Here is a 24,340-nt window from a genome sequence, read left to right as displayed (position 1 = left end):
AGAAGTTCATACTTTCAAAACAGTCTGGTCTTGGTAGAAGGCTACTTTCAAAACAGTCGGGTCTTGGTAGAAGGCTACTTTCAAAACAGTCGGGTCTTGGTAGAAGGCTAATTTCAAAATAGTTAGATCTTGGTAGAAGACTTCTTTCAAAACAGTCGGGTCTTGGTAGAAGACTACTTTTTATACTAGTAGGAAATATGAAATTTTCTATGGTTTTCAAACGTTTACAATTACTTACAAACATTTTCATACTTATACAAACTTTCATTCAAACAATTACAAGTCTTTCCTTTACAGTTTTACAAATCAAAGACCCATAATTACTTATGAATTCACTAGTTTATTGCTGATACTCGCTTTCAAAATAACTTGTACTCTCAGATCACAAATAGACAGGTATGACGACCAGATTTTGTGAAGATGGAGCGGTCAAGACTCGTCTTTTATTTTGAGTATTCATTATGTTGTTTTATCCTTTGAAAGAACACACATGTAATTAAAATTATATTATTACTGCAATGGATGATGTTGTTGCTTGTTTACTACTTTTCATTGTTGTGATACATTACATGACGTCCTCCACCCTAGAACGTTTCCGTTGTTCTCGGTTTTAGGGTCTGACAGTGTACTTTGGAGATTTTTGGGGTTGAGTATCCGATAGACCTGGTGCCGATCGCTATGGGTGATGTATGTATCATAGTGGGAATGAACTTGTTGAGTCGATTTGGAGCAGTGATAGACTGCGAGCGTCAGTTAGTATCGATACGAGATCCTAGTGGGGGAGTACTTACGGTGTATGACGAGGGTACCAGGGTTCGATACACAGCCCGACTTGCTACTGGGAGACTGAGTTCGATCTCCGAGGCTCCGATAGTGTGTGACTTTGCAGATGTTTTCCCCGAGGGGGTGTCGGGTGTGCCTCCCAAAAGGCAGGTGGAGTTCCGAATCGATTTGATTCTGGGTACGACGCCTACTGCCAAGGCAACCTATCGCCTTGCACCCCCAGAGATGCAGGAGTTATCCTCTCAGCTCCAAGAGTTGCTGGGGAATGGGTTCATTTGACTGAGTAGCTCACCGTGGGGAGCTCCAATCCTTTTTGTTAAGAAAAAGGTTGGTTCGCACCCGATGTGCATTGATTATCGGGATTTGAACAAATTGACGGTTAAAAACCTTTATCCACTCCCGAGGATCGACGAGTTGTTCGATCAGTTGTAGGGGGCGTCTTGGTTCTCCAAGATTGATCTGAGGTTCGAATATCGTCAGATGAGAGTTTGCGAGGAGGATATTCTGAAGACTGCCTTTAGGACTCGTTATGGGCACTATGAGTTTGTGGTGATGCCCTTCGGGCTCACCAACGCACCGTCGACGTTCATGGATCTCATGAACCAGGTGTGCAGGCCTATATTGGTCCTCGTGCTGTTCCCTGGTCGTTTAGTACACAAGAATATCGTCGACGTTCATGGATCTCATGCCCTTCGGTGATTTTATTCATCGACGATATTCTTGTGTACTAAAGCACCAGGGAACAGCACGAGGACCATCTTAGAGATGTCTTGGGAGTTTTGAGGTCGGAGAGGTTTTTTTGCCAAATTCTCGAAGTGTGATTTCTGGTTACGAGAGGTCCGGTTCCTTGGGCATCTCGTTAATTAGAATGGGATACTGGTTGACCCAGCCAAGATTGAGGAAGTTATGCGATAAGAGGTGTCGAGATCCGCATCCGAGATAAGAAGTTTTATTGGATTGGCCGGCTATTATTGGAGGTTTATCAGAGATTTCTCCAAGATTGTCGTTCCCTTCACCAGGTTGACTCGGAAGGGTGTTACTTCTACTTAGGGTCTCAAGCAGCAGACCTCATTTGAGACTCTTCGCCAAAGATTGTGCGAAGCCTTGGTGTTAGCCCTTCCCGAGGGAGTATAAGACTTTGTGGTTTTCTGTGATGCATATATATCCGGGTTGGGTGCGGTGCTGATGCAGAGAGGGCATGTGATAGCATACACATCGAGGCAGTTGAAGCCTCATGAGACAAGATATCCCACCCATGATCTGGAGCTGGGGGTGGCGGTGTTCGCCCTCAAGATCTGGCGCCACTATTTGTACGGAGTCCGGTATATCATATACACAGACCATAAGAGTCTAAAGTACTTGATGGATCAGCCAAACCTGAACATGCAACAGAGGAGATGGCTAGATGTAGGGAAGGACTACGACAACGAGATCTTATATCACCTAGGCAAGGCTAATGTGGTAGATGACGCCTTAAGCTGAAGAGCTGAGGGCGGTTCGATCCGGGATGTATGTATGAAGATGACGATGATGAATCGAGTTTTAGATGCCATCTGAGAGGCTTAGGTAGAGGTTATGAAACCAGAGAACTGCAGGAGAGAGTGCGTGGTTAGGTAGGTGTATGAGTTTGTGACGGACAGTCGTGGGCTTATGAATTTCCAAGGGCGGATTTAGGTGCCCTTTACGGGCGGAGCTTGGCGTATTATGTTGGAGGAGGCACATAGATCAAGATTCTCGATCCATCCCGGGGCTACTAAGATGTATTTGGACCTAAAGAGAGATTACTGGTGGTCCTGTATGAAGCATGATGTTTCTTCAGTAGTTGAGAGGTGCTTGACCTGCCATCGGGTCAAGGCCAAGCACCAGTGCCCACATGGTCCATTGCAGCCACTGGAGATTCCCGAGTGGAAGTGGGAAGAAATCTCTATGGACTTTGTCACCAAATTACCGAGGACTTTGCACTGAGTTGCCACGATTTGGGTCATTGTGCATCGACTGATGAAGAGTGCTCAGTTCGTTGTTATTAGTGAGAGCTCTTCTGCAGAGAGATTGGTCGGGATTTATGTAAGAGAGGTGGTATTTCGGCATGGGGTGCTGATCTCAATTGTGTTAGATTGAGACGTGCACTTTACTTCCAAATTCTAGAAGAAATTTCACGAGGATTTCGGCACACGCTTGCAATCTAGTACTACGTACCATCCGCAGACGGACAGGCAGAGCGAGCGGACGGTTCAAACGCTTGAGACATGCTTCATGCCTATGTCATGGACTTCAGAGGAAGTTTGGACACATACATACCGCTAGCTGAGTTTTCCTATAAAAACAGCCATCATTCGAGTATTGGTATGGCTCCCCTTGAGCTTTTGTATAGGATGAGGTGTCGGACTCCTATTTGTTGGGGGAGGTGGGACAGAGAGTGATGGGTGGCACTGAGATAGTGCTAAGGACGACTGAGTAGATGCAGCAGGTTAGGCAAAGATTGTTGATGGCCCAAAGTCGCTAGAAGAGTTATGCGGACAGACGGCGATCCGTGCTATAATTCCAGGTCAGGAATTTTGTCCTCCTGAAGGTATCCCCATGGAAAGGGTGATCCGATTTAGGAAGAAGGGCAAGCTGGGGCCCCGATACATCGGTCCTTATAGAGTGACCGACAGGGTAGGCAGGGTAGCCTACCAGTTGGAGTTACCTGCAAAGTTGAGTCAGATTCATAACACTTTCCATGTGTCCCAGTTAAGGATGTGTGTAGCCGATGAGACGGCAGTGGTGCCATTAGAGGACATTCAGGTAGATACGGGCCTGAATTATATTGAGAGGCTGATCGTGATTTTGTATCGGAGGGTGAAGGTTTTGAGAAACAAGGAAATGCCCCTGGTTCTTGTAACAACGTAAAATTTCAAAACAATTTTTCATTTTTCAAACAACATAATTATCATTTAAACATTCTCAAATCTCATATTCAACAATTGTCATAAAATAAACATATCCCAAGATCCTAAATGAAATCCTCGGTCCGTGTGTACAGATCATGATGGCGCCTTCCCACGATCGTCACTAGTACTTGAAACACATAACACATAACACTGTAAGCATAAATGCTTAGTGAGTTCCCCAAAATACCACATACAACTCATATTAGCCACTCGAGGCTATAACTCTGTATGACACTCTAGTCAAAGTGTCTCAGTGGGACCCTCCAGTCCCATAACTCTGTGGACCCTCTGGTCCTAAATTTGTGGACCTTTCGGTCCTAACTCTATAACTCTGAATCACATATAGCACAGAATCACATAGATATCACATCATATAATAGCATACAACATACTCTGTCACATAACACTAATTACCACTCTAGGTAAAGTATAATGAGAAGACTCACCTCGGGTAACACGGTAAATCTCGAACTTCGTAATACTGGTCTAGCCTCCGCCTAATCACATGGAACAATTACTTTAGTCGATACAATTCTCAAAGGCTAGACTAAACCCCCTCTAAGTTCTCTCAGATGGGTAAAAGACCATTTACCCCTCCAATGGCTCAAAAGTCCAAACATTAACTAGACCCTAAAAGTCAATGAAAGTTAACGGTCAACTTTGACCAAAATCGTCGAGTGCACATAGGTGACTCGATGAGTCTGAGCATGTCCTCTGGGTCTATCTAAACCTCACTCGACTCGTCGAGCGAACCTTCCACTCGACGGGTTATAACTGGTCATGAATCGCGGGGCAATCCGACTCGACTCATTGAGTCCCCTTATGGACTCGACGGGTTCCTTCCTTGGCAACACTCAAACGACCTTCTGAGGTCAAATCTGCTTATCCAACTAGTAGCTCTAACCTTCTAGCACTCAAAAGTCACGTAAAGGTTCGAACTTTAGGCCCATGCATCACACTATTATCTCCATTTGCCAAAATAACCCTTTATATGATAACCTAGGCCCCAAAACTCATAAGGGAGTGCATAAAGCTGAAGAATAGCGACTCTCTGGACCTCTCAAGGTCCAAATATGATAATATTGTCACAAGGGGACATCACACAAACTAAATCTCTTACCACAGCTGCACTGCACGAAAATGATGGAATATTGAGTCCCATAAGTCAACCTACCTCGAAATCCTTCCTTCCCTTTGATAAAACACACCAAAGAATGATGAATTAGCCCTCCTCTTGCTCTACAAGCTTTCTCTCTACTATCTAGGGTTTCTCAAGGGTGTAGTGGCCGCAAATGAAGGCCATAAAGGCCTTTAAATTGGGCACAGGCCCAAAGATTTAGGGTTTCTGCCGCCAGCACAGACTCGTCGAGTCACCAAGCCGACTCGTCGAATCCATTCATTAATCCAGTCAGTGAATCGCGATCCTACTCGACGAGTCTAGGCGTCAACTCGTCGATTCCCTCTTTTTAACTCAAAATAAAAGGTTAAAATAAAATACCTGGGAATCTGGATGTTACAGTTCTGGTCCAGTGGCCGCATCGGAGGGGGTCTGAGTCGACTTGGGAGCAGGAGTCGGAGATGCGAGAGCAGCATCTTGAGCTATTTTCGGAGCATGATTTCGAGGGTGAAGTATGGCTCTAGTGGGAGAGAGTTGTAATACCCTATGTTCTAGTATACCTTATGAACCCTAGTCTATTGAGTAATTGTCCATTTGGTCCTTTTGTTGAGAAAAGGTGGTAAATGGTTACGCGGGGGGGGGGGGGGGGTACTAGAGTGTACGCTTAGCGTACTCATGAGTGTGCATTGGTGGCGGAGGCCACCTAGTACATTGGTAGAATCGGAGGGTATGCTAGGCGTCCTAGGCCTAGAATAAAAAACCTAATTTGGGGATGTGGCCCTATATAAAGGAAGTGATGGCCTCATTCCTGGCCACCAGTCCCATACACCAAACCCTCCTAACCCTAAATCTTCGTTTTTGTAGCTTGTGTGTGTGTTTGAGAGCTTGTGTGTATAATCTTGTGTTCTTAAGGTGGAAAAGAAGCTTTGTAGAAGAAGAGTTAGAGTCCAGGCTTGTGGATCTAAGCTTAGCTGTGTGGGAAGCTTCACTTAGAGGTATATAGCTTCAAGCTTTCACACTCTTTTGATTTGTGCATTTTTATGGGGTATTTTAGGGTTTTGTCCCAAAAGATGGAGAATTTATGAGATAATAAGCTCCAACGACCTAGTTCTGTCCCCTTTTAGTGTAATTTGTGGAGTAGAGTCATAAAAATCCAATCATGGACATTAGGAGTAAGCCATGCATGAGATATGAGCTTCATGAGGAAAGAGGATGGGTGTTTTGAGTGCTTGTGACCCAATCAGCCATGCAAAGGCTTAAAGTCACTGAATTTATGGATTGAGAGACATTAGGGAGTCCAGATCTTTGATATGAGCCAATGTCTTAACTGATTAAGACCAAAAACATGAGGATAGTGAAACTGGCGCGTACGCTGGGCGTAATCCCAGTACGCATAGAGTAGGGGTCGAGCATCCCCAATGAATTACATGGCAGCCGAGTACGCCCAACGTAGAGATCTGCTACGCGCCGCATACTCCCTGCCGTTCATTTCCTGTTGACTTGTAGGGTATGGTAAAATTGTGGACTATAAGGCCATACAAGGGTAAAATGGTCTTTTTCCCTTCTGTGAGTTTGTAGAAGGGTTAATTTAGCTTCAGTGAGAGCCTTATTAATTAGGGATTATTAATGTTGTGTTAGTCGGAGGCTAGTCCGGTGATTCGAGTTCGAGAGTATCCGAGTTCTTACGAGGTGAGTCTTCTCACTATACTTGCCTTGAGTGGTGTTCTATGTGTGACCGGTGGGTCTTATGTGCATATACTGTGTATTGATATATCCTTCTAGTTGTCTTTGTGATTTATATGATGTGTATTATATTGAGTTGCCGAGTTGAGGGACTGGAGGGTCCGACTGAGTTGTGGGACCAGAAAGTCCCACTAAGACACTTTGACCGGAGGGTCTTATCTAAGTATAGCCATGAGAGGCTAATGAGCTATGTGTGGTATTTTGCGGGACTCACTAAGTTTTTTGCTTACCGTGTTATGTGTTATGTGTTTCAGGTAGTTCTTAGGATCACGGGAATGCGCCGACTTGATTGTAAACACGTTTGAGATTTGAGCAAGTTCATTCATGAGTCTATACTAATACAATACTTACTATATGAAGAGATACAATTACATAAATACAATTAGAAGAATACTAATACATTACATACTATATGAAAAGATACAATACACGATAACAGAACATACATAATAAGGTGTTATAGCACGGAACAAGTACATGATCTAACTATACCAATGAATCACTAACACATTGTTCTAAACAAAAGGTGATAGTTATATTGGGTATACATGATCATATAATCATAATGTGGATGTTCACGACTTGCAATCTTTGCAGGGGTCGCGTTTGGTTCCCAGAATCTTTTGACAGGGAGAGCGTTTAGTATGGGATCTAGCCATCACATTATACCTTAATACTCATTTTAAGGAAATTAGTACAATAGTAGTCACTTTATACAAATACTATAGTACTTACACTTTACAGACGACAAGTACAAAAGGATACAATTTCAGTTATTTTATATTATTTTCCTTATTACCTTTACTCTGTGTCACATTCAGATAATCGATGAGGTAGATTAGATTTGAATAATAATAGTTGTACATGGAAAAACCTTCACTTATGTAGAAGTTCATACTTTCAAAACAGTCTGGTCTTGGTAGAAGGCTACTTTCAAAACAGTCGGGTCTTGGTAGAAGGCTAATTTCAAAATAGTTAGATCTTGGTAGAAGACTTCTTTCAAAACAGTCGGGTCTAGGTAGAAGACTACTTTTTATACTAGTAGGAAATATGAAATTTTCTATGGTTTTCAAACGTTTACAATTACTTACAAACATTTTCATACTTATACAAACTTTCATTCAAACAATTACAAGTCTTTCCTTTACAGTTTTACAAATCAAAGACCCATAAATACTTATGAATTCACTAGTTTGTTGCTGATACTCGCTTTCAAAATAACTTGTACTCTCAGATCACAAATAGACAGGTATGACGACCAGATTTTGTGAAGATGGAGCGGTCAAGACTCGTCTTTTATTTTGAGTATTCATTATGTTGTTTTATACTTTGAAAGAACACACATGTAATTAAAATTATATTATTACTGCAATGGATGATGTTGTTGCTTGTTTACTACTTTTCATTGTTGTGATACATTACATGACGTCCTCCGCCCTAGAACGTTTCCGTTGTTCTCGGTTTTAGGGTCTGACAGTGTACTTTGGAGATTTTTGGGGTTGAGTATCCGATAGACCTGGTGCCGATCGCTATGGGTGATGTATGTATCATAGTGGGCATGAACTTGTTGAGTCGATTTGGAGCAGTGATAGACTGCGAGCGTCAGTTAGTATCGATACGAGATCCTAGTGGGGGAGAACTTACGGTGTATGACGAGGGTACCAGGGTTCGATACACAGCCCGACTTGCTACTGGGAGATTGAGTTCGATCTCCGAGGTTCCGATAGAGTGTGACTTTGCAGATGTTTTCCCCGAGGGGGTGTCGGGTGTGCCTCCCAAGAGGCAGGTGGAGTTCCGAATCGATTTGATTCTGGGTACGACGCCTACTGCCAAGGCAACCTATCGCCTTGCACCCCCAGAGATGCAGGAGTTATCCTCTCACCTCCAAGAGTTGCTGGGGAATGGGTTCATTTGACTGAGTAGCTCACCGTGGGGAGCTCCAATCCTTTTTGTTAAGAAAAAGGTTGGTTCGCACCCGATGTGCATTGATTATCGGGATTTGAACAATTGACAGTTAAAAACCTTTATCCACTCCCGAGGATCGACGAGTTGTTCGATCAGTTGTAGGGGGCGTCTTGGTTCTCCAAGATTGATCTGAGGTTCGAATATCATCGGATGAGAGTTTGCGAGGAGGATATTCTGAAGACTACCTTTAGGACTCGTTATGGGCACTATGAGTTTGTGGTGATGCCCTTCGGGCTCACCAACGCACCGTCGACGTTGATGGATCTCATGAACCAGGTGTGCAGGCCTATATTGGTCCTCGTGCTGTTCCCTGGTCGTTTAGTACACAAGAATATCGTCGACGTTCATGGATCTCATGCCCTTCGGTGATTTTATTCATCGACGATATTCTTGTGTACTAAAGCACCAGGGAACAGCACGAGGACCATCTTAGAGATGTCTTGGGAGTTTTGAGGTCGGAGAGGTTTTTTTGCCAAATTCTCGAAGTGTGATTTCTGGTTACGAGATGTCCGGTTCCCTGGGCATCTCGTTAATTAGAATGGGATACTGGTTGACCCGCCAAGATTGAGGAAGTTATGCGATAGGAGGTGTCGAGATCCGCATCCGAGATAAGAAGTTTTATTGGATTGGCCGGCTATTATTGGAGGTTTATCAGAGATTTCTCCAAGATTGTTGTTCCCCTCACCAGGTTGACTCGGAAGGGTCTTACTTCTACTTAGGGTCTCAAGCAGCAGACCTCATTTGAGACTCTTCGCCAAAGATTGTGCGAAGCCTTGGTGTTAGCCCTTCCCGAGGGAGTATAAGACTTTGTGGTTTTCTGTGATGCATATATATCCGGGTTGGGTGCGGTGCTGATGCAGAGAGGGCATGTGATAGCATACACATCGAGGCAGTTGAAGCCTCATGAGACAAGATATCCCACCCATGATCTGGAGCTGGGGGTGGCGGTGTTCGCCCTCAAGATCTGGCGCCACTATTTGTACGGAGTCCGGTATATCATATACACAGACCATAAGAGTCTAAAGTACTTGATGGATCAGCCCAACCTGAACATGCAACAGAGGAGATGGCTAGATGTAGGGAAGGACTACGACAGCGAGATCTTATATCACCTAGGCAAGGCTAATGTGGTAGATGACGCCTTAAGCTGAAGAGCTGAGGGCGGTTCGATCCGGGATGTATGTATGAGGATGACGGTGATGACTCGAGTTTTAGATGCCATCTGAGAGGCTTAGGTAGAGGTTATGAAACCAGAGAACTGCAGGAGAGAGTGCGTGGTTAGGTAGGTGTATGAGTTTGTGACGGACAGTCGTGGGCTTATGAATTTCCAAGGGCGGATTTAGGTGCCCTTTACGGGCGGAGCTTGGCGTATTATGTTGGAGGAGGCACATAGATCAAGATTCTCGATCCATCCCGGGGCTACTAAGATGTATTTGGACCTAAAGAGAGATTACTGGTGGTCCTGTATGAAGCATGATGTTTCTTCAGTAGTTGAGAGGTGCTTGACCTGCCATCGGGTCAAGGCCAAGCACCAGCGCCCACATGGTCCATTGCAGCCACTGGAGATTCCCGAGTGGAAGTGGGAAGAAATCTCTATGGACTTTGTCACCAAATTACCGAGGACTTTGCACTGAGTTGCCACGATTTGGGTCATTGTGCATCGACTGATGAAGAGTGCTCAGTTCGTTGTTATTAGTGAGAGCTCTTCTGCAGAGAGATTGGTCGGGATTTATGTGAGAGAGGTGGTATTTCGGCATGGGGTGCTGATCTCAATTGTGTTAGATTGAGACGTGCACTTTACTTCCAAATTCTAGAAGAAATTTCACGAGGATTTCGGCACACGCTTGCAATCTAGTACTACGTACCATCCGCAGACGGACAGGCAGAGCGAGCGGACGGTTCAAACGCTTGAGACATGCTTCATGCCTATGTCATGGACTTCAGAGGAAGTTTGGACACATACCTACCGCTAGCTGAGTTTTCCTATAAAAACAGCCATCATTCGAGTATTGGTATGGCTCCCCTTGAGCTTTTGTATAGGATGAGGTGTCGGACTCCTATTTGTTGGGGGAGGTGGGACAGAGAGTGATGGGTGGCACTGAGATAGTGCTAAGGACGACTGAGTAGATGCAGCAGGTTAGGCAAAGATTGTTGATGGCCCAAAGTCGCTAGAAGAGTTATGCGGACAGACGGCGATCCGTGCTATAATTCCAGGTCAGGAATTTTGTCCTCCTGAAGGTATCCCCATGGAAAGGGTGATCCGATTTAGGAAGAAGGGCAAGCTGGGGCCCCGATACATCGGTCCTTATAGAGTGACCGACAGGGTAGGCAGGGTAGCCTACCAGTTGGAGTTACCTGCAAAGTTGAGTCAGATTCATAACACTTTCCATGTGTCCCAGTTAAGGATGTGTGTAGCCGATGAGACGGCAGTGGTGCCATTAGAGGACATTCAGGTAGATACGGGCCTGAATTATATTGAGAGGCTGATCGTGATTTTGTATCGGAGGGTGAAGGTTTTGAGAAACAAGGAAATGCCCCTGGTTCTTGTAACAACGTAAAATTTCAAAACAATTTTTCATTTTTCAAACAACATAATTATCATTTAAACATTCTCAAATCTCATATTCAACAATTGTCATCAAATAAACATATCCCAAGATCCTAAATGAAATCCTTGGTCCGTGTGTACAGATCATGATGGCGCCTTCCCACGATCGTCACTAGTACCTGAAACACATAACACATAACACTGTAAGCATAAATGCTTAGTGAGTTCCCCAAAATACCACATACAACTCATATTAGCCACTCGAGGCTATAACTCTGTATGACACTCTAGTCAAAGTGTCTCAGTGGGACCCTCCAGTCCCATAACTCTGTGGACCCTCTGGTCCTAAATTTGTGGACCTTTCGGTCCTAACTCTATAACTCTGAATCACATATAGCACAGAATCACATAGATATCACATCATATAATAGCATACAACATACTCTGTCACATAACACTAATTACCACTCTAGGTAAAGTATAATGAGAAGACTCACCTCGGGTAACACGGTAAATCTCGAACTTCGTAATACTGGTCTAGCCTCCGCCTAATCACATGGAACAATTACTTTAATCGATACAATTCTCAAAGGCTAGACTAAACCCCCTCTAAGTTCTCTCAGAAGGGTAAAAGACCATTTACCCCTCCAATGGCTCAAAAGTCCAAACATTGACTAGACCCTAAAAGTCAATGAAAGTTAACGGTCAACTTTGACCAAAATCGTTGAGTGCACATAGGTGACTCGATGAGTCTGAGCATGTCCTCTGGGTCTATCTAAACCTCACTCGACTCGTCGAGCGAACCTTCCACTCGACGGGTTATAACTGGTCATGAATCGCGGGGCAATCCGACTCGACTCATTGAGTCCCCTTATGGACTCGACGGGTTCCTTCCTTGGCAACACTCAAACGACCTTCTGAGGTCAAATCTGCTTATCCAACTAGTAGCTCTAACCTTCTAGCACTCAAAAGTCACGTAAAGGTTCGAACTTTAGGCCCATGCATCACACTATTATCTCCATTTGCCAAAATAACCCTTTATATGATAACCTAGGCCCCAAAACTCATAAGGGAGTGCATAAAGCTGAAGAATAGCGACTCTCTGGACCTCTCAAGGTCCAAATATGATAATATTGTCACAAGGGGACATCACACAAACTAAATCTCTTACCACAGCTGCACTGCACGAAAATGATGGAATATTGAGTCCCATAAGTCAACCTACCTCAAAATCCTTCCTTCCCTTTGATAAAACACACCAAAGAATGATGAATTAGCCCTCCTCTTGCTCTACAAGCTTTCTCTCTACTATCTAGGGTTTCTCAAGGGTGTAGTGGCCGCAAATGAAGGCCATAAAGGCCTTTAAATTGGGCACAGGCCCAAAGATTTAGGGTTTCTGCCGCCAGCACAGACTCGTCGAGTCACCAAGCCGACTCGTCGAATCCATTCATTAATCCAGTCAGTGAATCGCGATCCTACTCGACGAGTCTAGGCATCAACTCGTCGATTCCCTCTTTTTAACTCAAAATAAAAGGTTAAAATAAAATACCTGGGAATCTGGATGTTACAGTTCTGATCCAGTGGCCGCATCGGAGGGGGTCTGAGTCGACTTGGGAGCAGGAGTCGGAGATGCGAGAGCAGCATCTTGAGCTATTTTCGGAGCATGATTTCGAGGGTGAAGTATGGCTCTAGTGGGAGAGAGTTGTAATACCCTATGTTCTAGTATACCTTATGAACCCTAGTCTATTGAGTAATTGTCCATTTGGTCCTTTTGTTGAGAAAAGGTGGTAAATGGTTACGCGGGGGGGGGGGGGGGGGTACTAGAGTGTACGCTTAGCGTACTCATGAGTGTGCATTGGTGGCGGAGGCCACCTAGTACATTGGTAGAATCGGAGGGTATGCTAGGCGTCCTAGGCCTAGAATAAAAAACCTAATTTGGGGATGTGGCCCTATATAAAGGAAGTGATGGCCTCATTCCTGGCCACCAGTCCCATACACCAAACCCTCCTAACCCTAAATCTTCGTTTTTGTAGCTTGTGTGTGTGTTTGAGAGCTTGTGTGTATAATCTTGTGTTCTTAAGGTGGAAAAGAAGCTTTGTAGAAGAAGAGTTAGAGTCCAGGCTTGTGGATCTAAGCTTAGCTGTGTGGGAAGCTTCACTTAGAGGTATATAGCTTCAAGCTTTCACACTCTTTTGATTTGTGCATTTTTATGGGGTATTTTAGGGTTTTGTCCCAAAAGATGGAGAATTTATGAGATAATAAGCTCCAACGACCTAGTTCTGTCCCCTTTTAGTGTAATTTGTGGAGTAGAGTCATAAAAATCCAATCATGGACATTAGGAGTAAGCCATGCATGAGATATGAGCTTCATGAGGAAAGAGGATGGGTGTTTTGAGTGCTTGTGACCCAATCAGCCATGCAAAGGCTTAAAGTCACTGAATTTATGGATTGAGAGACATTAGGGAGTCCAGATCTTTGATATGAGCCAATGTCTTAACTGATTAAGACCAAAAACATGAGGATAGTGAAACTGGCGCGTACGCTGGGCGTAATCCCTGTACGCATAGAGTAGGGGTTGAGCATCCCCAATGAATTACATGGCAGCCGAGTACGCCCAACGTAGAGATCTGGTACGCGCCGCATACTCCCTGCCGTTCATTTCCTGTTGACTTGTAGGGTATGGTAAAATTGTGGACTATAAGGCCATACAAGGGTAAAATGGTCTTTTTCCCTTCTGTGAGTTTGTAGAAGGGTTAATTTAGCTTCAGTGAGAGCCTTATTAATTAGGGATTATTAATGTTGTGTTAGCCGGAGGCTAGTCCGGTGATTCGAGTTCGAGAGTATCCGAGTTCTTACGAGGTGAGTCTTCTCACTATACTTGCCTTGAGTGGTGTTCTATGTGTGACCGGTGGGTCTTATGTGCATATACTGTGTATTGATATATCCTTCTAGTTGTCTTTGTGATTTATATGATGTGTATTATATTGAGTTGCCGAGTTGAGGGACTGGAGGGTCCGACTGAGTTGTGGGACCAGAAAGTCCCACTAAGACACTTTGACCGGAGGGTCTTATCTAAGTATAGCCATGAGAGGCTAATGAGCTATGTGTGGTATTTTGCGGGACTCACTAAGTTTTTTGCTTACCGTGTTATGTGTTATGTGTTTCAGGTAGTTCTTAGGATCACGGGAATGTGCCGACTTGATTGTAAACACGTTTGAGATTTGAGCAAGTTCATTCATGAGTCTATACTAATACAATACTTACTATATGAAGAGATACAATTACATAAATACAATTAGAAGAATACTAATACATTACATACTATATGAAAAGATACAATACACGATAACAGAACATACATAATAAGGTGTTATAGCACGGAACAAGTACATGATCTAACTATACCAATGAATCACTAACGCATTGTTCTAAACAAAAGGTGATAGTTATATTGGGTATACATGATCATATAATCATAATGTGGATGTTCACGACTTGCAATCTTTGCAGGGGTCGCGTTTGGTTCGCAGAATCTTTTGACAGGGAGAGCGTTTAGTATGGGATCTAGCCATCACATTATACCTTAATACTCATTTTAAGGAAATTAGTACAATAGTAGTCACTTTATACAAATACTACAGTACTTACACTTTATAGACGACAAGTACAAAAGGATACAATTTCAGTTATTTTATATTATTTTCCTTATTACCTTTACTCTGTGTCACATTCAGATAATCGATGAGGTAGATTAGATTTGAATAATAATAGTTGTACATGGAAAAACCTTCACTTATGTAGAAGTTCATACTTTCAAAACAGTCTGGTCTTGGTAGAAGGCTACTTTCAAAACAGTCGGGTCTTGGTAGAAGGCTACTTTCAAAACAGTCGGGTCTTGGTAGAAGGCTAATTTCAAAATAGTTAGATCTTGGTAGAAGACTTCTTTCAAAACAGTCGGGTCTAGGTAGAAGACTACTTTTTATACTAGTAGGAAATATGAAATTTTCTATGGTTTTCAAACGTTTACAATTACTTACAAACATTTTCATACTTATACAAACTTTCATTCAAACAATTACAAGTCTTTCCTTTACAGTTTTACAAATCAAAGACCCATAAATACTTATGAATTCACTAGTTTATTGCTGATACTCGCTTTCAAAATAACTTGTACTCTCAGATCACAAATAGACAGGTATGACGACCAGATTTTGTGAAGATGGAGCGGTCAAGACTCGTCTTTTATTTTGAGTATTCATTATGTTGTTTTATACTTTGAAAGAACACACATGTAATTAAAATTATATTATTACTGCAATGGATGATGTTGTTGCTTGTTTACTACTTTTCATTGTTGTGATACATTACATGACGTCCTCCGCCCTAGAACGTTTCCGTTGTTCTCGGTTTTAGGGTCTGACAGTGTACTTTGGAGATTTTTGGGGTTGAGTATCCGATAGACCTGGTGCCGATCGCTATGGGTGATGTATGTATCATAGTGGGCATGAACTTGTTGAGTCGATTTGGAGCAGTGATAGACTGCGAGCGTCAGTTAGTATCGATACGAGATCCTAGTGGGGGAGTACTTACGGTGTATGACGAGGGTACCAGGGTTCGATACACAGCCCGACTTGCTACTGGGAGACTGAGTTCGATCTCCGAGGTTCCGATAGAGTGTGACTTTGCATATGTTTTCCCCGAGGGGGTGTCGGGTGTGCCTCCCAAGAGGCAGGTGGAGTTCCGAATCGATTTGATTATGGGTACGACGCCTACTGCCAAGGCAACCTATCGCCTTGCACCCCCAGAGATGCAGGAGTTATCCTCTCAGCTCCAAGAGTTGCTGGGGAATAGGTTCATTTGACTGAGTAGCTCACCGTGGGGAGCTCCAATCCTTTTTGTTAAGAAAAAGGTTGGTTCGCACCCGATGTGCATTGATTATCGGGATTTGAACAAATTGACGGTTAAAAACCTTTATCCACTCCCGAGGATCGACGAGTTGTTCGATCAGTTGTAGGGGGCGTCTTGGTTCTCCAAGATTGATCTGAGGTTCGAATATCATCGGATGAGAGTTTGCGAGGAGGATATTCTGAAGACTGCCTTTAGGACTCGTTATGGGCACTATGAGTTTGTGGTGATGCCCTTCGGGCTCACCAACGCACCGTCGACGTTCATGGATCTCATGAACCAGGTGTGCAGGCCTATATTGGTCCTCGTGCTGTTCCCTGGTCGTTTAGTACACAAGAATATCGTCGACGTTCATGGATCTCATGCCCTTCGGTGATTTTATTCATCGACGATATTCTTGTGTATTAAAGCACCAGGGAACAGCACGAGGACCATCTTAGAGATGTCTTGGGAGTTTTGAGGTCGGAGAGGTTTTTTTGCCAAATTCTCGAAGTGTGATTTCTGGTTACGAGAGGTCCGGTTCCTTGGGCATCTCGTTAATTAGAATGGGATACTGGTTGACCCAGCCAAGATTGAGGAAGTTATGCGATAGGAGGTGTCGAGATCCGCATCTGAGATAAGAAGTTTTATTGGATTGGCCGGCTATTATTGGAGGTTTATCAGAGATTTCTCCAAGATTGTCGTTCCCCTCACCAGGTTGACTCGGAAGGGTGTTACTTCTACTTAGGGTCTCAAGCAGCAGACCTCATTTGAGACTCTTCGCCAAAGATTGTGCGAAGCCTTGGTGTTAGCCCTTCCCGAGGGAGTATAAGACTTTGTGGTTTTCTGTGATGCATATATATCCGGGTTGGGTGCGGTGCTGATGCAGAGAGGGCATGTGATAGCATACACATCGAGGCAGTTGAAGCCTCATGAGACAAGATATCCCACCCATGATCTGGAGCTGGGGGTGGCGGTGTTCGCCCTCAAGATCTGGCGCCACTATTTGTACGGAGTCCGGTATATCATATACACAGACCATAAGAGTCTAAAGTACTTGATGGATCAGCCCAACCTGAACATGCAACAGAGGAGATGGCTAGATGTAGGCAAGGACTACGACAGCGAGATCTTATATCACCTAGGCAAGGCTAATGTGGTAGATGACGCCTTAAGCTGAAGAGCTGAGGGCGGTTCGATCCGGGATGTATGTATGAGGATGACGGTGATGACTCGAGTTTTAGATGCCATCTGAGAGGCTTAGGTAGAGGTTATGAAACCAGAGAACTGCAGGAGAGAGTGCATGGTTAGGTAGGTGTATGAGTTTGTGACGGACAGTCGTGGGCTTATGAATTTCCAAGGGCGGATTTAGGTGCCCTTTACGGGCGGAGCTTGGCGTATTATGTTGGAGGAGGCACATAGATCAAGATTCTCGATCCATCCCGGGGCTACTAAGATGTATTTGGACCTAAAGAGAGATTACTGGTGGTCCTGTATGAAGCATGATGTTTCTTCAGTAGTTGAGAGGTGCTTGACCTGCCATCGGGTCAAGGCCAAGCACCAGCGCCCACATGGTCCATTGCAGCCACTGGAGATTCCCGAGTGGAAGTGGGAAGAAATCTCTATGGACTTTGTCACCAAATTACCGAGGACTTTGCACTGAGTTGCCACGATTTGGGTCATTGTGCATCGACTGATGAAGAGTGCTCAGTTCGTTGTTATTAGTGAGAGCTCTTCTGCAGAGAGATTGGTCGGGATTTATGTGAGAGAGGTGGTATTTCGGCATGGGGTGCTGATCTCAATTGTGTTAGATTGAGACGTGCACTTTACTTCCAAATTCTAGAAGAAATTTCACGAGGATTTCGGCACACGCTTGCAATCTAGTACTACGTACCATCCGCAGACGGACAGGCAGAGCGAGCGGACGGTTCAAACGCTTGAGACATGCTTCATGCCTATGTCATGGACTTCAGAGGAAGTTTGGACACATACCTACCGCTAGCTGAGTTTTCCTATAAAGACAGCCATCATTCGAGTATTGGTATGGCTCCCCTTGAGCTTTTGTATAGGATGAGGTGTCGGACTCCTATTTGTTGGGGGAGGTGGGACAGAGAGTGATGGGTGGCACTGAGATAGTGCTAAGGACGACTGAGTAGATGCAGCAGGTTAGGCAAAGATTGTTGATGGCCCAAAGTCGCTAGAAGAGTTATGCGGACAGACGGCGATCCGTGCTATAATTCCAGGTCAGGAATTTTGTCCTCCTGAAGGTATCCCCATGGAAAGGGTGATCCGATTTAGGAAGAAGGGCAAGCTGGGGCCTCGATACATCGGTCCTTATAGAGTGACCGACAGGGTAGGCAGGGTAGCCTACCAGTTGGAGTTACCTGCAAAGTTGAGTCAGATTCATAACACTTTCCATGTGTCCCAGTTAAGGATGTGTGTAGCCGATGAGACGGCAGTGGTGCCATTAGAGGACATTCAGGTAGATACGGGCCTGAATTATATTGAGAGGCTGATCGTGATTTTGTATCGGAGGGTGAAGGTTTTGAGAAACAAGGAAATGCCCCTGGTTCTTGTAACAACGTAAAATTTCAAAACAATTTTTCATTTTTCAAACAACATAATTATCATTTAAACATTCTCAAATCTCATATTCAACAATTGTCATCAAATAAACATATCCCAAGATCCTAAATGAAATCCTTGGTCCGTGTGTACAGATCATGATGGCGCCTTCCCACGATCGTCACTAGTACCTGAAACACATAACACATAACACTGTAAGCATAAATGCTTAGTGAGTTCCCCAAAATACCACATACAACTCATATTAGCCACTCGAGGCTATAACTCTGTATGACACTCTAGTCAAAGTGTCTCAGTGGGACCCTCCAGTCCCATAACTCTGTGGACCCTCTGGTCCTAAATTTGTGGACCTTTCGGTCCTAACTCTATAACTCTGAATCACATATAGCACAGAATCACATAGATATCACATCATATAATAGCATACAACATACTCTGTCACATAACACTAATTACCACTCTAGGTAAAGTATAATGAGAAGACTCACCTCGGGTAACACGGTAAATCTCGAACTTCGTAATACTGGTCTAGCCTCCGCCTAATCACATGGAACAATTACTTTAATCGATACAATTCTCAAAGGCTAGACTAAACCCCCTCTAAGTTCTCTCAGAAGGGTAAAAGACCATTTACCCCTCCAATGGCTCAAAAGTCCAAACATTGACTAGACCCTAAAAGTCAATGAAAGTTAACGGTCAACTTTGACCAAAATCGTCGAGTGCACATAGGTGACTCGATGAGTCTGAGCATGTCCTCTGGGTCTATCTAAACCTCACTCGACTCGTCGAGCGAACCTTCCACTCGACGGGTTATCACTGGTCATGAATCGCGGGGCAATCCGACTCGACTCATTGAGTCCCCTTATGGACTCGACGGGTTCCTTCCTTGGCAACACTCAAACGACCTTCTGAGGTCAAATCTGCTTATCCAACTAGTAGCTCTAACCTTCTAGCACTCAAAAGTCACGTAAAGGTTCGAACTTTAGGCCCATGCATCACACTATTATCTCCATTTGCCAAAATAACCCTTTATATGATAACCTAGGCCCCAAAACTCATAAGGGAGTGCATAAAGCTGAAGAATAGCGACTCTCTGGACCTCTCAAGGTCCAAATATGATAATATTGTCACAAGGGGACATCACACATACTAAATCTCTTACCACAGCTGCACTGCACGAAAATGATGGAATATTGAGTCCCATAAGTCAACCTACCTCGAAATCCTTCCTTCCCTTTGATAAAACACACCAAAGAATGATGAATTAGCCCTCCTCTTGCTCTACAAGCTTTCTCTCTACTATCTAGGGTTTCTCAAGGGTGTAGTGGCCGCAAATGAAGGCCATAAAGGCCTTTAAATTGGGCACAGGCCCAAAGATTTAGGGTTTCTGCCGCCAACACAGACTCGTCGAGTCACCAAGCCGACTCGTCGAATCCATTCATTAATCCAGTCAGTGAATCGCGATCCTACTCGACGAGTCTAGGCGTCAACTCGTCGATTCCCTCTTTTTAACTCAAAATAAAAGGTTAAAATAAAATACCTGGGAATCTGGATGTTACAGTTCTGATCCAGTGGCCGCTTCGGAGGGGGTCTGAGTCGACTTGGGAGCAGGAGTCGGAGATGCGAGAGCAGCATCTTGAGCTATTTTCGGAGCATGATTTCGAGGGCGAAGTATGGCTCTAGTGGGAGAGAGTTGTAATACCCTATGTTCTAGTATACCTTATGAACCCTAGTCTATTGAGTAATTGTCCATTTGGTCCTTTTGTTGAGAAAAGGTGGTAAATGGTTACGCGGGGGGGGGGGGGGGGGTACTAGAGTGTACGCTTAGCGTACTCATGAGTGTGCATTGGTGGCGGAGGCCACCTAGTACATTGGTAGAATCGGAGGGTATGCTAGGCGTCCTAGGCCTAGAATAAAAAACCTAATTTGGGGATGTGGCCCTATATAAAGGAAGTGATGGCCTCATTCCTGGCCACCAGTCCCATACACCAAACCCTCCTAACCCTAAATCTTCGTTTTTGTAGCTTGTGTGTGTGTTTGAGAGCTTGTGTGTATAATCTTGTGTTCTTAAGGTGGAAAAGAAGCTTTGTAGAAGAAGAGTTAGAGTCCAGGCTTGTGGATCTAAGCTTAGCTGTGTGGGAAGCTTCACTTAGAGGTATATAGCTTCAAGCTTTCACACTCTTTTGATTTGTGCATTTTTATGGGGTATTTTAGGGTTTTGTCCCAAAAGATGGAGAATTTATGAGATAATAAGCTCCAACGACCTAGTTCTGTCCCCTTTTAGTGTAATTTGTGGAGTAGAGTCATAAAAATCCAATCATGGACATTAGGAGTAAGCCATGCATGAGATATGAGCTTCATGAGGAAAGAGGATGGGTGTTTTGAGTGCTTGTGACCCAATCAGCCATGCAAAGGCTTAAAGTCACTGAATTTATGGATTGAGAGACATTAGGGAGTCCAGATCTTTGATATGAGCCAATGTCTTAACTGATTAAGACCAAAAACATGAGGATAGTGAAACTGGCGCGTACGCTGGGCGTAATCCCAGTACGCATAGAGTAGGGGTCGAGCATCCCCAATGAATTACATGGCAGCCGAGTACGCCCAACGTAGAGATCTGGTACGCGCCGCATACTCCCTGCCGTTCATTTCCTGTTGACTTGTAGGGTATGGTAAAATTGTGGACTATAAGGCCATACAAGGGTAAAATGGTCTTTTTCCCTTCTGTGAGTTTGTAGAAGGGTTAATTTAGCTTCAGTGAGAGCCTTATTAATTAGGGATTATTAATGTTGTGTTAGCCGGAGGCTAGTCCGGTGATTCGAGTTCGAGAGTATCCGAGTTCTTACGAGGTGAGTCTTCTCACTATACTTGCCTTGAGTGGTGTTCTATGTGTGACCGGTGGGTCTTATGTGCATATACTGTGTATTGATATATCCTTCTAGTTGTCTTTGTGATTTATATGATGTGTATTATATTGAGTTGCCGAGTTGAGGGACTGGAGGGTCCGACTGAGTTGTAGGACCAGAAAGTCCCACTAAGACACTTTGACCGGAGGGTCTTATCTAAGTATAGCCATGAGAGGCTAATGAGCTATGTGTGGTATTTTGCGGGACTCACTAAGTTTTTTGCTTACCATGTTATGTGTTATGTGTTTCAGGTAGTTCTTAGGATCACGGGAATGCGCCGACTTGATTGTAAACACGTTTGAGATTTGAGCAAGTTCATTCATGAGTCTATACTAATACAATACTTACTATATGAAGAGATACAATTACATAAATACAATTAGAAGAATACTAATACATTACATACTATATGAAAAGATACAATACACGATAACAGAACATACATAATAAGGTGTTATAGCATGGAACAAGTACATGATCTAACTATACCAATGAATCACTAACGCATTGTTCTAAACAAAAGGTGATAGTTATATTGGGTATACATGATCATATAATCATAATGTGGATGTTCACGACTTGCAATCTTTGCAGGGGTCGCGTTTGGTTCCCAGAATCTTTTGACAGGGAGAGCGTTTAGTATGGGATCTAGCCATCACATTATACCTTAATACTCATTTTAAGGAAATTAGTACAATAGTAGTCACTTTATACAAATACTATAGTACTTACACTTTACAGACGACAAGTACAAAAGGATACAATTTCAGTTATTTTATATTATTTTCCTTATTACCTTTACTCTGTGTCACATTCAGATAATCGATGAGGTAGATTAGATTTGAATAATAATAGTTGTACATGGAAAAACCTTCACTTATGTAGAAGTTCATACTTTCAAAACAGTCTGGTCTTGGTAGAAGGCTACTTTCAAAACAGTCGGGTCTTGGTAGAAGGCTACTTTCAAAACAGTCGGGTCTTGGTAGAAGGCTAATTTCAAAATAGTTAGATCTTGGTAGAAGACTTCTTTCAAAACAGTCGGGTCTAGGTAGAAGACTACTTTTTATACTAGTAGGAAATATGAAATTTTCTATGGTTTTCAAACGTTTACAATTACTTACAAACATTTTCATACTTATACAAACTTTCATTCAAACAATTACAAGTCTTTCCTTTACAGTTTTACAAATCAAAGACCCATAAATACTTATGAATTCACTAGTTTATTGCTGATACTCGCTTTCAAAATAACTTGTACTCTCAGATCACAAATAGACAGGTATGACGACCAGATTTTGTGAAGATGGAGCGGTCAAGACTCGTCTTTTATTTTGAGTATTCATTATGTTGTTTTATACTTTGAAAGAACACACATGTAATTAAAATTATATTATTACTGCAATGGATGATGTTGTTGCTTGTTTACTACTTTTCATTGTTGTGATACATTACATGACGTCCTCCGCCCTAGAACGTTTCCGTTGTTCTCGGGTTTAGGGTCTGACAGTGTACTTTGGAGATTTTTGGGGTTGAGTATCCGATAGACCTGGTGCCGATCGCTATGGGTGATGTATGTATCATAGTGGGCATGAACTTGTTGAGTCGATTTGGAGCAGTGATAGACTGCGAGCGTCAGTTAGTATCGATACGAGATCCTAGTGGGGGAGTACTTACGTTGTATGACGAGGGTACCAGGGTTCGATACACAGCCCGACTTGCTACTGGGAGACTGAGTTCGATCTCCGAGGTTCCGATAGAGTGTGACTTTGCAGATGTTTTCCCCGAGGGGGTGTCGGGTGTGCCTCCCAAGAGGCAGGTGGAGTTCCGAATCGATTTGATTATGGGTACGACGCCTACTGCCAAGGCAACCTATCGCCTTGCACCCCCAGAGATGCAGGAGTTATCCTCTCAGCTCCAAGAGTTGCTGGGGAATGGGTTCATTTGACTGAGTAGCTCACCGTGGGGAGCTCCAATCCTTTTTGTTAAGAAAAAGGTTGGTTCGCACCCGATGTGCATTGATTATCGGGATTTGAACAAATTGACGGTTAAAAACCTTTATCCACTCCCGAGGATCGACGAGTTGTTCGATCAGTTGTAGGGGGCGTCTTGGTTCTCCAAGATTGATCTGAGGTTCGAATATCATCGGATGAGAGTTTGCGAGGAGGATATTCTGAAGACTGCCTTTAGGACTCGTTATGGGCACTATGAGTTTGTGGTGATGCCCTTCGGGCTCACCAACGCACCGTCGACGTTCATGGATCTCATGAACCAGGTGTGCAGGCCTATATTGGTCCTCGTGCTGTTCCCTGGTCGTTTAGTACACAAGAATATCGTCGACGTTCATGGATCTCATGCCCTTCGGTGATTTTATTCATCGACGATATTCTTGTGTACTAAAGCACCAGGGAACAGCACGAGGACCATCTTAGAGATGTCTTGGGAGTTTTGAGGTCGGAGAGGTTTTTTTGCCAAATTCTCGAAGTGTGATTTCTGGTTACGAGAGGTCCGGTTCCTTGGGCATCTCGTTAATTAGAATGGGATACTGGTTGACCCAGCCAAGATTGAGGAAGTTATGCGATAGGAGGTGTCGAGATCCGCATCCGAGATAAGAAGTTTTATTGGATTGGCCGGCTATTATTGGAGGTTTATCAGAGATTTCTCCAAGATTGTCGTTCCCCTCACCAGGTTGACTCGGAAGGGTGTTACTTCTACTTAGGGTCTCAAGCAGCAGACCTCATTTGAGACTCTTCGCCAAAGATTGTGCGAAGCCTTGGTGTTAGCCCTTCCCGAGGGAGTATAAGACTTTGTGGTTTTCTGTGATGCATATATATCCGGGTTGGGTGCGGTGCTGATGCAGAGAGGGCATGTGATAGCATACA

Source organism: Lactuca serriola, chromosome 1 (assembly GCF_051521515.1).
Source record: "Lactuca serriola cultivar US96UC23 chromosome 1, Lser_US96UC23_V15, whole genome shotgun sequence".
In the NCBI taxonomy this organism is placed as follows: domain Eukaryota; kingdom Viridiplantae; phylum Streptophyta; class Magnoliopsida; order Asterales; family Asteraceae; genus Lactuca; species Lactuca serriola.
This window is presented reverse-complemented; position numbering follows the sequence as displayed.